The 14,362-nt window shown below is 38.9% G+C and overlaps 1 protein-coding gene across 1 annotated transcript in view; it reads right to left on the reverse strand.

Moving 5' to 3' along the window:
* Nucleotides 1–503: 503 nt before the first annotated feature.
* The window catches only part of Parp11 (poly(ADP-ribose) polymerase family member 11), a 66,030-nt gene continuing 52,171 nt past the window's right edge, over nucleotides 504–14,362 (reverse strand). The window contains exon 9 of the transcript XR_007108352.1: nucleotides 504–673. The gene's annotated coding sequence lies outside the window, so the exon portion shown is untranslated. The remainder of the gene's footprint in view (nucleotides 674–14,362) is intronic.

Genomic DNA, 14,362 nt, shown 5'->3' on the forward strand with positions numbered 1-14,362 from the left:
TCCTTACCAGTTATTAATTTATTGTCTTCCAGCTCCAAATCCAGCTTCTTTATCCTGCTTTGTAATACTGGCGCTGAATTTTCAGGCCATATTTCTCCTTTGCCAGCAGTTCAATGTGTCCTTTGCTGTGCCACAGCGGTACCTTCAGACAGCTTCCTCACTGCTACCGCTGCAGGCAGCATGTTCCTGTGACAACCAGGACCTCTCCTCAGAGGTCTGAATCCAGCTTTGCAGGGTTCTGGGAATCTAAGTTCCTTCCTTATTCACTTTTCCCTTAGTCCCAGGGATAACAGCTACTCTCTGCTGCTAAATTTCTTTGTCCCTTACAATTCTCCTTTACTCCTTTTAGTTAACAACACTTTCCATAACCAACAATTCTTTATATTAAATTTTCTGTTCCAATTTCTACCTTTGGCCAGGATTCTGATCAATACAACATCTAAGGGCACTTGAGGCTTATATTTTTATTTCAGAAAGACAATGACAAGAATAAAGGAGTTTTTTTATTTTTATTTTTAAAATTAGGGTGTGTATATGTGTGAGTGTGTTTTGCCATTACTATAGACTCCAAAGCAGCAGATAGAACAGTGGAAAAGAGCACAGGAAGTGGCCTTGTCACTTCCTAGCTGCATGTCCTTGGGCAAGTTGTCTCTTTGTGCTTCAGTGCCCTTATCTGTAAAATAGGGATAAATGGGGTTGCTAGATAAAACACAATAAGCCCAGTTAAGTTTGAATTTCAGATAAACAACTCATTTCTTAAATTAAGTATGTGCTTCTGTATTTTTATTTCCTAAATGAGTTAGTGTGTATGAAAAACTTGAAACAAACTTAGCATATAACCATCATCAGTTGCTGATGCTTTTTATTTATTTATTTATTTTCCCCCAATGCCAGGCCTGAACTCAGGACTAGGCAAACTCTCTACCACTGAGCCCAGACCCTAGTAATTCTTTTTGTTTTTCTGCAGCATACTAGCACTGTTTTTCAGGGATATTCTGCTGTGAATTGTAATGCTCTTGATTCATTTATTGCTTCCTCTCACTACACTGTCCTCAGCACCCCCGGACCCCATACATCTTTCAAAGTAGACAGAGAAAGCAATCTTTTGGGAATAAGGGGTTGCTAATTAGATAGGAGCATGCATCTGACCTAAGGGAATTCAATAATAGATGGGCATGAGGCAGCCTAACAAAAATGGATGCTGTTCAATTACAGTAATAGAAATTAGCTAAGACAATCAGAATTTAGATGGGAGAATATGGAGGGAATGGATCAGTGAGTATCAAAGGAAAGAAGAACAGATACGCAGAGATGAGAAAATCTGTCATGAGTGATACTTTGAAGCAGAGAGAAAAAGAGCAGAATCTTAAAACTGCTGAAATCCTAATGCTTTTTCCCCTCAGCTCTGGATCTCATGTAGTATACAATAACCCCCTTTTTTTCTTGAGAGAGTAGGAGTAAGCCTCTGCTCTGCAATCAGAACACACATGCCGGCCATGCACAAACAATCAAGTAAATGAATCATGCTGGCATGATTAGGGAAGGTGGGGATACACAGTCTCTCCACTAGAAGGCCTTGAAAGTGCTAGGAAGACTTGCATATAGATAACACACAATATATTACCCAGTAAATGTTCTCACAATAATAGACTATAAAATGGGGCCAAATTTCTTTTTTTCTTTCTTTCGCTTCCATGCATTGAACTGCATCTAACACTTGGTGTAATGAGAATGTTCTAGAGATTACAATCATAAAAAGGTAGAAGGAACACAGGAAGTAGAAAGTCCTAGGTAGTAGGGAGAAGCAAGGCATTGTATAGATTAAGGCAACAGAGTATAAAAGCCATATTTAAAAAAATATACAGGAATGTGTAATTCCATGTATTTTCTCTGCACATGTATACAAACATACAAACACATTTACTGAAGACATACTGAAATGGATTGGCTCCTCCATATCTGTGTATAGAAGACAACATGACGGGGCTGGGGAGATAGCTTAGTCGGTAAAGTGCTTGCCTTGTAAGCACAAGGCCCTGGGTTCGATCCCCAGCACCCAAAAAAAAAAAAAAAAAAAAAGAAGACAACATGATAGCTCCCCTCTGCTGGATCACAGACTCAAGTTTTCTATAATTTCTACACATTGTGAATGGCTAAATTATTATTATTATTATTATTATTACTATTTTGGTACCAGGGATTGAACCCAGAGGTGCTTAACCATTAAGCCACATCCCCAGTCCAGTTTTAAACTTTTTTATTTTGAGACATGGTCCTGCTAAATTGCTTTAGGGCCTCTCTAAGTTGCTGAGGTTGGCTTTGAACTTGCAATCCTCCTGCCTCAGGCTCCCTAGCCACTGAGATTACAGATGTGCACCACTGCACCTGGCTCTAAATTGTTCTGAACCAAAGGCTTCCCCTGAAAGAGGATGAAGTGGGCTAACTGAGTAAGAAGTAGGCACCAGGAGATAAAAGTACAATAGCAACCAAAAATCATAATTGGGATGTTCAGCTAGAAATCTTCCTGAAAGTGGGCAAAAGCTAGCAAATCTACTGGGAAGGTTTGAGTATTCATTGGCTCAGAATCTGTCAATCTCAGGTGCTAACAAATAAGCTGAAAGTTTGCTGTGCCCCCTAATGGGACCCAGAGGCTTATTTCCAAAACGGATTAATACCTTGCACATGTGAGTTGAGGACAATTATTTCTCTTTAAAGAATTCACAGTGCTAGTGTCTTCTCCCAGGCCTTTGGCTCCTTGTTAATATATAGGCCTATGGCACAGGAATTCCTGATTGAGGAGATTGAGTATTGTTACAAGACTCTCACCGACAAAATATTTTACCTTCTCCTTAGTCATTCATTCCAACTAGCTAAAACTTTTCTTTCCAGAAATTTAACCCTATCTTTGTAACCTAATGGCAATGCAGCCATGAAGGCATTATTACAGGTAAGTAATGGAATACTCCTACTCATTCACAGACACTGAACCAGGTGCCAGGCCCTGTGTCAGATATTTGGTACTTATACACAAGGCTATGTCCTAAGCACTTCCAATATATCAATCACTGAACTATCACAGCAGCCCTGGGAGACAGGTACACTTGTAAATGATGCTGCTGAAGCACAGCAAGTTTCACAGAGCTGGCTAGTACTACAGGCCAAATTTAAATTTAGGTTGGCTTCAGAGTCTATATCCCTAATCACGATGTCCTGCTACCTTGGATACAAATGTATAAACTAACTTTTATTCTCAAATAATTTTTAAAACTAGCAAGTGTATTTCTGACTCTGTCATCATTTCAAAATGGGGGCTCCAAGTTCCAGCTCCTCCTTCCCTACCATCTCCTAAGCATGGAGGATGGTGGTGGTTAGAAACCAAGAGAGGGGCTGCTGAAAATAAGCCTGTATCCCCTTTTCTGCTTCCCACTGTGAAACAGGACAATACAAACTCTAAAATGATAATTGGATGATCTTCTTGGGTTTTATAATAACAAAACTTCAACTTGAGATTGCTTTAGGGTGATTCGATCCAAGAAAATTATATACAAATTAAATCACGTTCCCAATGAATTACACTATAATTGCAGGGAGGGAATTCATTGCTTTCTTTAAAAGGAGTCTGAGCAGAGGAACGTATTTGGTAGAAAGGGGGATATTCACTGACAGAACTCGTTGCAGAAGGCCTGTGGGCAGTGTGCATTATAGGCTTAAGTACTTGCTATTTCTGATATAGCAGCTAAATACACCACAGTCTTGGTCCTCTGTGATCCAAGCCTGATCAGAATTTCTCTCATAATGGGTTAGTGACCAAAGATGAAAACAAAATCTAACTGAAAAATACAGAATGGACTGTCAAACTATGCTGTTGACAGAGAGGGCCTATTTCCAGTGGTTAAGCTGCTACAAAGGGAGGGATGAATACTCTTTAGATGAATGAACAGTAATTATCAGGGCCCAAAGCACCTAAGCATTTGGCACCCACTCATCCCAGCAGACAACCTGGGGAACTGCCTACATTCTGCAGTAGTTGGGGAGAGATAGGCAGGCTTGGGCAGCTGGGATACCAGGGCTGATCTTGAATGGAGGTGGAGTGTTCTGTTCTTCATACATCAATTTATGTCTCCCTCATTCTAGTGAACAGGGCTTGCTGTTCCTAGTGGGGAAAAATATTTTAAGGCTCTCCCTTTTTGGCATGTTCCCAAGTGAGAGAAATCATATGGCATTGTGTACTAATGCTGGGCTTTGAAATCAGACAGATGTGAGTTTACATACTTATTAAGTATTTGACCTTGGATTTGCCATAATCTAAGCCTGAATTTGCTTATTTGTGAAACTGTGATGATGATGATGATGATGCATAGTCCATCAAATTGTGAGAGTTAACTGAAATCATGTATATAATTAGAAGATATTATTATATTATTAAAGAATTTATAAGCAGATATAACTTATAAGATCTGTGTTTCCAAAGGAAGGTGAAACAACACAAGAAAACCCAAACTACTAATATTTCTGAGCTGGAAGAGATTTCAGAGATCACCTGGAATAGAAAAGGTGCTTAAAAGAGGAAGAGGGTGGAAGAGAAAGTGAGGCACTGAAGAATGCTAAAAACGAATTTCATCTGAATATAATTCATCCACTCTAAAACGATCTCGAGTGTCTACTACGTATAAGCCATCAATGCTAGACATTGTCACTGCCCTAAAGATTATTAGTGTCTAATAGGAGAGACAAGGTACAAAACCACCTTGTTCTAAGACTCATGAGAGAGGATTTCTAAAGATAAACATGTGTGCCTGGTGGGAGATTAACCAAGGATAGTTTCCATATCACACCTACCCTGGCAGGTTGCCTCAGTCTTTTGCCAATCTTTCCTGTTTGAGATACCTAAGGCAAGCAATTTTAAGGCTGCTTTTGGTCACCGATTATGTATCTCAAACTGCAACAAGCAATTCTTTCTGATGTTTAACTAAAACACCTTGTGTTGTTAAGTGGTGTCGCATTATCCACAGTTTTGTTTTTTTGTAATCAACTGTGATGTGTCAATATTCAAATGAAATGTTTGGAAGTAAATGGAAAATTCCAGAAATAATTAGTAAGTTTTAAATTGCCAACTTTTCTGAGCACCCTGATGAAATGCACTTTCCTGCTCAGACCTGTCTGGGATCTGAATTGTCCCTTTGTCCAGTGTGTCCCCATTGTATGCTACCCTCTCGTTAGTGACTTGGTTACCATTTTGGCAATCAGACTGACATATAGTTCCACAGTGCTTTTCATTCAAGTAACTCTTATTTTACATAATAATGGCTCCAATGTGCAAGAGAAATGATGCTGGCAATTTTGGACATGCTAAAGAAAAGCTATAAAGTGCTTCCTTTAAGTGAAAAGATAAAAGGTTTCCTTTTCTTTATAAGGACAGAAAAAAATCATATCCTGAGGTTGCTATGATCTATAGTAAGACAAATCTGTGAAATTATGAAGACAAAAAGAAATGCTAATTTTGCTGCCATACCTCCAACTACAAAAGTTATGGCCACAATATGTGCTTAATTAAGATGGAAAAGATATTAAATTTGTGGGTTGAAAACTTCATATGAAAAGAAATGAGTTCTCCCTGATGACAAGCTTGGTACTGTTATGGTTTAGATATTAGGTGTCCCCCAAAAGCTCATGTGTGAGACAATGCAAGAAGGTTTCAAGGTTTAGATGAGAAACGATTGGGTTATGAGAGTCTTAACCCCATCTGTGAATTAATCCCCTAATGGGATTAACTGAGTGGAAACTGTAGATGGGTAGGGTGTGGCTGGAGGAGTTGGGTCTTTTGGGGTGTGTCTTTGGGGTATGTATTTTGAATATGAGTTTCTCTCTGCTTCCCGATCTTTATGTGAGCCGCTTACCTCTGCCACACTCTTCTGCCTCACCTCAAGCCTGGAGGAATGAAATTTGCTGTCTATGGACTGACATCTCTGAAACTGTGAGCCCTCAAATGAACTCTTCCTCCTCTTCTACAATTGTTCTGTTCATGTCCTGAGTCACAGCAGCAAAAAAGCTGACTAAAACAAGTACTATCTGCAGTTTCAGGCATCTATTGGGTGTCTTGGAAATAGTCCCTGAGGATGAAGTGTGGACAACTATAGTTTAAATCCAATTTCTCTACTCTGTTCTCTTAGATGGAGAGCAGCTGGCCACCACACACTTCTGTATAATAACCCTCTGGGGGTTGGAGACTGTTAAGTTCCTCTTGAGCTCTGGACACATTATCCATCATGGCTTGATGAGAAAATGGGATACAGACATTGTACTCCATTTTCATGGCAAATGAGTTCCTATGGGAATGCAGTGACATGAAGGACAGTACAAGTTGCCTTTGGTCACAGATAAGATGTTGGGGTAAGCTACTCCAGGGTGGTCAGTGACTTTCTTTCAAGGACAGTAAACAGATTATGCTACATCCTGGGAAACACTTCATTACTATTAAAACCCACACAAATTGATATCTAAACTTCAGTTTTAAAGGACAAGAAATTTTTGCTCCCCATTCAGATGGTCAGTCACCTTCCTCAGGAGAATGGGTGGTAAAATGAGGGGTAAAGAGAGAAATCAAAACTATTTTAGTTCAAACCTAACTGATTTCATCTCACACTCTCTGTTGCTTAAAAAGACACATATATTTATGTATTAATCATGCTTTTCATTTACTATATTTTATGGTTCTTTGATATCTCAGGAACCATGCTGGCCAGGGAGACTGTCCCTCCTGAAGCTGGCTAATTCCTAGCGAAGGAAAGGACTCCCCTAAGCATGCCTTTCATATATAACCAACCAATCTCAGGGCCGTATCCCCAACCATCCCTTTATTTAATTCTGATATTGCAAAGTGATATTTCTCCTGCCCTGAAATTATATCAGGGCCAGGTGTCAAACAACCAGAGACCACCATTATAACCCAGAGGCTGCTAAAATTATTTAAACTGTCCAATCCTTTACTTACTTAAACTGGCCTCCCTTGCCTCACCCCATTCCTTCACTGGTAAACTATAATAAAGTCTCTAGGACATACTTTCCCATGGAATGGCATGTCCTCTTCTCTTGGGATATGTTAGCAATAAAACTTCTTTTTATAGTATTGGCTTCTTCATGTCTGTTACCGCACCATATTGATAGAATAAAATCGTAAGTATCATAGTCCACTATGTACTACTATAACAAAATTCTGGAGACTAGGTAATTTATAAAGAACAGATGTTTGTTTCTCACAATTCTAGATTCTAGAAAGTCTAAGATCAAGGTGCCAGCAACTGGTCTGTTGAAGGCCTTCTTGTTGCATCCTTGCATGTCAAAAGGCAAGAGAGGGAACTTATTCCGGAAAGTACTTTTTATAGTGCCATTCTCATGACCTAAACATCTCCCATTAGGCCCCACATCCCAACATCATTGGGGATTAAGTTTCCAGCACATGAATTTTAGAGAGGACAAAACTTTCAAACCAGAACACTAGGTAAAAATCTTGCAATAATTTGGATCATCTTTTAGATCACTTGTATAATATGCCTGAAACAGTATTCATTTTAAACTAAAAAGTACTGAATATTATTGGGTAATAATACTCATTGATAAGGTAGCAACTTGAAATCCAAGCACTTGCTTTGCTATTTTCATATATTGGTCATTTAGCTTCCTTACATTTGGTTATACTTCTCTCCCAGAACCTCGCTATTTTATAGACATCAGCTTTCAAGACATATTCAGTAGGGAACTCATTCATTATTTCTCTGTTTAGGGATAATAGGTAGCAAAATGAGGAGTAAAAAGAGAAATTAAGACACAAATGTCTCTTCTGTCCTTCAAGAAATCCATGAAAGAAACTGGATTTTTATCAAGTATGAACAGTGTTTGCACAGTATGCAAAAGTATCATTCTTTTGCTGTTATCAAAATGAAAAATACCTATCAACATGCATCTCAATGTCTTTGTCAGAATTTTCACCTTCCAGCTGGAGGCAGTGGCACAGGCCTATAATCTCAGTGGCTTAGGAGGCTGAGGCAGGAGGATTGTGAGTTCAAAGTCAGACTCAGCAACTTACCGAGGCCCAAAGCAACTTAGCAAGATCCTGTTTCTAAATAAATATAAAAAGAACTGGGGATGTGACTCAGAGGTTAAGTGCCCCTGGGTTGAATCTGTGGTACAAAAAAAAAAAAAAAGTAGTAGTTATACCTTTTTTGTTTTCTTATTTTCCACCTTGTGCCATTGGTGCTCCTTGATTCCTATCTGAAGTTCTTTCTAGGAACTTAACATTTAAGATGAGAGACCTTTTGTTCCAACCTACTTTTCTTTTGCAGCAGAATCCAAGCATATCTTACTTGAATTACAACTTGTCTTCCGAGACCAGACCAATATAAGAATATTCACAAAGAAAATGCCAATTTGCAGACATGGGAAACAAGAGTTTGGGTTATCTGTTTTGGTTAAGTCATACATTGAGGCACTAACTAAATTCAGGATCTTTGACTTCCAGTCAACCAATGGGAACCCTGGGCAATGACATTTGTTATGAACTCAATGCTTATGTTTTCCCCAAATTCAACCATGTTGAAATTCTAAGCCTCAGTGAGATGGTATCTGAAGGTAAGACCTTTAGGAAGTAGTTAGGTCATGAACTACAAATGGGGTTCATGCCCTTATAAAGAGACCAGAGAGTTTGTTCTTCTGGTCATGTTCTGAGAAGGATGGAGCCTTGATGGTGTGAAATTTGATCGCGCTACTCAAAATGGAATGCAATTTAAAATCTATGAGTTATTTGTTTCAGGAATTTTCAATATAATATTGTCAGACCAAAATGAACCACAGGTAACTGAAATTGTGGAAAGCAATTGCCCATACTACAATAATGCTCTAGCTTCCATATTCTTCATTTCCACTGATAAATCTCTACTTACCTAGTCTTACACAGTTATCCAAGTACTGATAAATGCACGCATGCACGCATATCCGCCGTGAGGGGGGTCAGCGCCCATTGGCATGTATTAGAATTACCACAGAGTCTTACCAAACTGTGTTCCAACTTCTTAAAAATTTGGTCAGTTCCCAAACAAAACCTAGACACCTTAGTTTAGAATACAGATTCCTTATAGACTAGGCCCCAACCCTTCTTCCCAGCTTTATCACCTCAAATTCTTCTGTGCCACTCACATCCCTCCCTCACCACCATACATTCCTGCTGCACCTGCTCCCAGTCTTCAGACACACAGACCCTTTTCCAAGCTCTACACATTGCCATTTTCCTTCTCTGTTGAGACTGAACTGTACCTTTTTACTTTAATAATCTGGCATTTTCTTTCAAGATTTATGCAGAATGTGGCCCTACCCTTAAGTTAGGTCTACCTTGTTATCCAGGAACATTGGATCTCTTGACCCTTTGTGTGCTGAATCCTTATCTCTGACCAGCCTTTATCACATAGAATTATCATTTACTTGTTGACACATCCTTCTCTTCACCAGGACAAGATGTTGAGGGTAAGGACTGCACTTTATTCATCCTTGAAGTTATTCCTAGCACATGTGCCTGGCATGTGATTACTGGCACATAGTGGATGGTCAATAAATGTTTAATGACTAAAGCGACAATTAAAATTTTCTGACTTTTAAGATTCATTTGGTACTTTAATAACTGAAACCGCATATTCACAAGACTAAGCCTCTTTCCTTCCTTCCTTTCAGAAATGAGCATGGATTAAAAGATAATGAATATGTTAATTTACTTTATGTTCATTTGAAATACTTCAATTTTACCTAATGTTATTGCAGCACCCACTACTTGGTATTGACATGTACTTTTAAACCTTTTTCCCTTGTCATGTTTGTTCAAAACAAAGATAGACTTTATGTTCCCTGGGTTTGAAATGTCCCCTACACCATGTACAGATATGAACGACATATCTGTAGAGCTTGCTACATGTTAGACTATTTATTAAAGCATTTGAATATATGTTTTCAGTCATTAGTCTTCTCCCAAGATTAGTAGATTTCAAGAACAAAGATCCCAAACTGTTATATTTATAATAAATAGCTATTCAACAAAGAATCTTTATTTATGAATGGTATAATTTGTAGATACTTAAGAGTTTATTAAAGATAGTTCTCATCTCATCCTCTCCAATTTGTATTCCCAAATGGGTAATGAAATTCACCTACCTGCCTCTTACAAGTCCAGCCTATTATCTCTGCTGTAGTTGATATTTCCCATCAAGTTGTATCAATTACAACTTGTACTGCACTGCCCCACACATTCGGGAGCAATTCCTGAGAATCCAAATATACCTATGAGGATGTTTTCTGTCTGTGGATGTCATCTAGTCTACATAGAAGTAGGGGGGAACAACTGAGAAGTGACACTTTGGATCCTATGGACCCCTCTGGTGTCATTTTTCTTATTAAAACGAACTATACTCTCATTTGGCAAGAGGGAAGGCCAATTTTCTCTAAAACAACTCGGGCTGCTCTCAAAATATCCTCCACCTCTGCCACTTCATCCTTTATTTTGCATTGTTAAGTTTTTTGTCTTCATTTTGTGATCCAAATCTGATCCTAAACTGGAAGAACTATGAACCTAAGTTCACTAAGGAATCACTGAGAGTAAAGGGGAAACAGAAGCTACATACCACAGGAAGTTAGAGCTAGAAGGGACCTTGGGACCACCCCTTAATCTTACACATGTGGAACCAAGGCCCAGAAGGAGGAGGTAACATACCAAGTTTGTAGAAGAGCTGGGACTGGATTCCAGGTTGACCTAATTATTTATAAAACAACAGATATAAATGTGGATGTTGGAGACACTGGTGTAGGTACCACCAGAAACAAAGCATGTGAATAATTTACAAAAAAATTATGGCAGAATAGTTATCTGGAATCTATGCCAATCTAGATATTGCAAAAGTACTAGGTAGCTATTTTTGCTCCTGCTGATATTGGTAATGAAAAGGCACAAGGAATATCCAAATTCCTACTCTCCTTATCTCTATCCCTGCTGTCTCCAAGCCCATTGACAGTTGTCTGGAATGGATTAGATACATATTAGTCTGTAAACCAGAGGAATGGGCATTAAGGATTCTAAATCACAACAGATCTGTTCTAGTTTACAAGCTTGGCCTTTCCCTGGTTAGGCTTTCTCCTCTGCATCCCAAGTTCCTTATGTTTCTTGAGAGGTGAAGGATGGTGGTGAGATCTGAAACCACATCAGCATGGAGTAACTTCTCCCAAACCATTTGGGCCTTCTCTTAGAACAAACCCTGCTAGCAATAATTATTATATATAAGTAAAATCAGCATTTGTCAGACACTGTGCCAAGTGCTTTGAATACTTATACAGCCTCAGGTAATTCTCTCAACACTATTAGAAGATGAGGAAACAGTGGATTGGAGAAGTTAGTCAACTTTTCCAAAGCTACATGGCTTGAAAGCAGCAAATCTATAACTACGATGGTCTGACTCTAAGACCTTTGTTTTCATTAAGTACACTGCTTACAAACACAAAACCCTATGACATGTATCTTTTAAAAAGGCAAACGCCATGATATGTGTACTTTTAAAATGAAAAGGTATCAGTGCTAAGATCTTGCCTATATGTCCACAGTGCAAAAAAAGTAACAGTAAAAGAGACACTGGAATAGGAATCACAAAATACATCAGGTCTATGCCCAGTGCTAGCATGAAAAATGATCTTAGCTTCTCAGTTCTACTTATCCTCCATGTTAGCAAATTATCTGCTCTCACTTAAACTTTGTAGGAATGATACAAAAATTACACCTTTAAATTTTTGTAGTATAGCAAGTTCAATTCCTTGAGAGAAGTATTTCAGAAATATGTGATGTTGACAAGTTTATTAAACTTGTTTGGGGTCCATCTTTTCCAACACATTTTGTAAAGAGTGTAGGATATAGCATCTCCAAGTACCCATGTTGTTCTCAGGTATTAACTTTGTAATTGTGAGAACTTGATTATCTTATTTGCACTAAGGAGAATGTGAAAATTGGGGGCTCTATAACTCGGGGATGACATACATCATAGCCAGGAGGCAGTACAATAGGTAAAGAGTTGGAGAAGATGTTAAGGAGGATGCTAGAGGACCACAGACTTGGGGAAAGCGAGGAAGAAGAACTAAGATTTAAAGGGTGACTCACTGGTAAAGGGCTTTGTGTTTATAGACTCAGAAAGTGACCAACATTTTTTTTTTTCTGAATTCAAAACAACCTCATATGAGTAAAGAAAGAAAAGATAATTAGCTGTTAGTATGTGATGTGGTTGTTTAGGTAGAACTTTCAACAAACAAAGATTCTAACACATTAGACTATGTTACTGTTGGGAAAGGGCTCACTTCTCTAGCAATTATTATAAATGGGATAAATACCCATCTAGGCAGATCTGATAAGGGGCTTTCACACTTAATGACAGGAGAACTGACTAGATAATTTCTGGAGGGTCCTTTTACCCTGTTCTCTAAAATTGAGATATGAACTCAGAGCGCCCTGATTTTTGTGGTGCCAGTAGAAATGAGATGCTGCCATCTAGTGGTTATACTGCCACAATAACATCGAACTGCCTAGTCACTGACCTTATTAGGAAAACCCCCCAATAATGTAGTCTTCACCCTTGGACCCAATAGATCCAAACAGTAAAGCCATTCAGAAAATGCAACTGACATTAATGTATGTATTGAACTAAAGTATTCTTTCTAGAAGAATATAAGAGTAGGTAGTACTGTATTGAAATGTGAGAATCCAGAGTTTACCTATCCCATCTAGTTTACCTATCTCAACTATGTAGAGGCACCACATGGAACTTGATCTGTGTGCCTTAATGGGTAGGTTTTGGTCCAAGTATTGGAATATATGGGTAGGGAATCCATTTTCTAACACTTGGCATTGTCCACTGTAGGCAGGTGTTTCCTGCCATTGGAAGCATCCAGATATAGGCTAGAGTACATTGTAAAAAGTTGAAGAAGGCATTTAAACAATGAAAATGAATAACTGTACTAGAAAATCTCCAAATCTGTCATCCTAGACTTTGAGTTCGTTGAAGGCAGGGTTCTTGTGTGTCCTATGTTTAGCATGGTCTGGTATACAGTAGACAAAGTGGTGTTGTCTATTATATAATGTCCATAGAGGAAAAAACTAAACCAAATAAAAGTTAGACAAGTAGTGGAAGAAAGAACAGCCCTGACATTTAGAAACTGGCTAAACATAGATAAGCTACATTCTTCTGTTGAATGTAAACTCTCATTGAAAACCAACCCCAGACAAGGTTACTCTGAGACCACAAGAAAATAAGACCAAGCAAGGCCACTTCATAATTTTGTCTAAGCACAGACAAAAATAAGGTCACTGTGCCAGCCACTCCTTTTCTCAGCCAAAATGAGTGACTACTTTTCCCTTACCAATTATACCTTATCCTCACTAGCATTCTTTTCCTACCAATAAGATTTATAGACAAACCAAACCACAGAATTCCTTCTGCTTTCTGACAGCATCCAATCTAGAGTGAAATCCTGATTCCTCAGACTTTCCCCCAAATCACCAAACCATAGCTCAAATTCTACCAAAAGTTCTTTCTCACACCCTTTTCTGGACCATCCCCCACAACTCCCGCATGGTGTGTGTTCTCCTTTGCTGCAGTGAACAATAATCTAATTTAACTCCAGAGTTGCTACTTTGGTTGAAATGCATTGACTAAGTAAATGCTAATGGGGGAAAAAGTATGACCCTAACTCCAAACATAATATGAATCCCATGTGAACCCTAGCTTTGTGAGGGTTGTTCTAGATACAGAATTCTCTCTGAAAGAGGAGGGGCCATACATATTAATACCCACAACCTTAATGGAGGCTTGTGCCAGGCATTATTGTAAACGCAGACAGTACTTCATCTCATTCTCACCCTCTGGAGTGGGTACTTCATCTCATTCTCACAGCCCTCTGGAGTGGGTACTATTATTATCATCCCAATTTCACAGATGTGGAACCAGAAGCACCAAGAGGTTCAGTAACCTCCCCAAGGTCACAGAGCTGGTAAGTGGTGGAGCCTGGGATCAAACTGACATTTGACTGCAGAGCCATGCTTTGAAAAATGGCATTTTCAAGGTAGAAGGGAGGAAAGTGTGTGTCCTGGGGTGGAGATGGAAAGAGAAGAGCAAAGGTAGAGACAAGAATGAACCCCTCAACCTAACAAGCACCTGATACTCTTGTAAGTTGCACAGGTCTTTACACCCTTCCCCTCTCCACACATGCATGCCTTAAGGCTGGCACAGGGGTTCAGGGTAAGATAATTTGATGGCTTTGACTCTGTGGCCCTGAGTTGTAATGACAAAAATGC

The sequence above is a fragment of the Sciurus carolinensis genome, chromosome 4, assembly GCF_902686445.1.
Source record: "Sciurus carolinensis chromosome 4, mSciCar1.2, whole genome shotgun sequence".
NCBI lineage: Eukaryota > Metazoa > Chordata > Mammalia > Rodentia > Sciuridae > Sciurus > Sciurus carolinensis.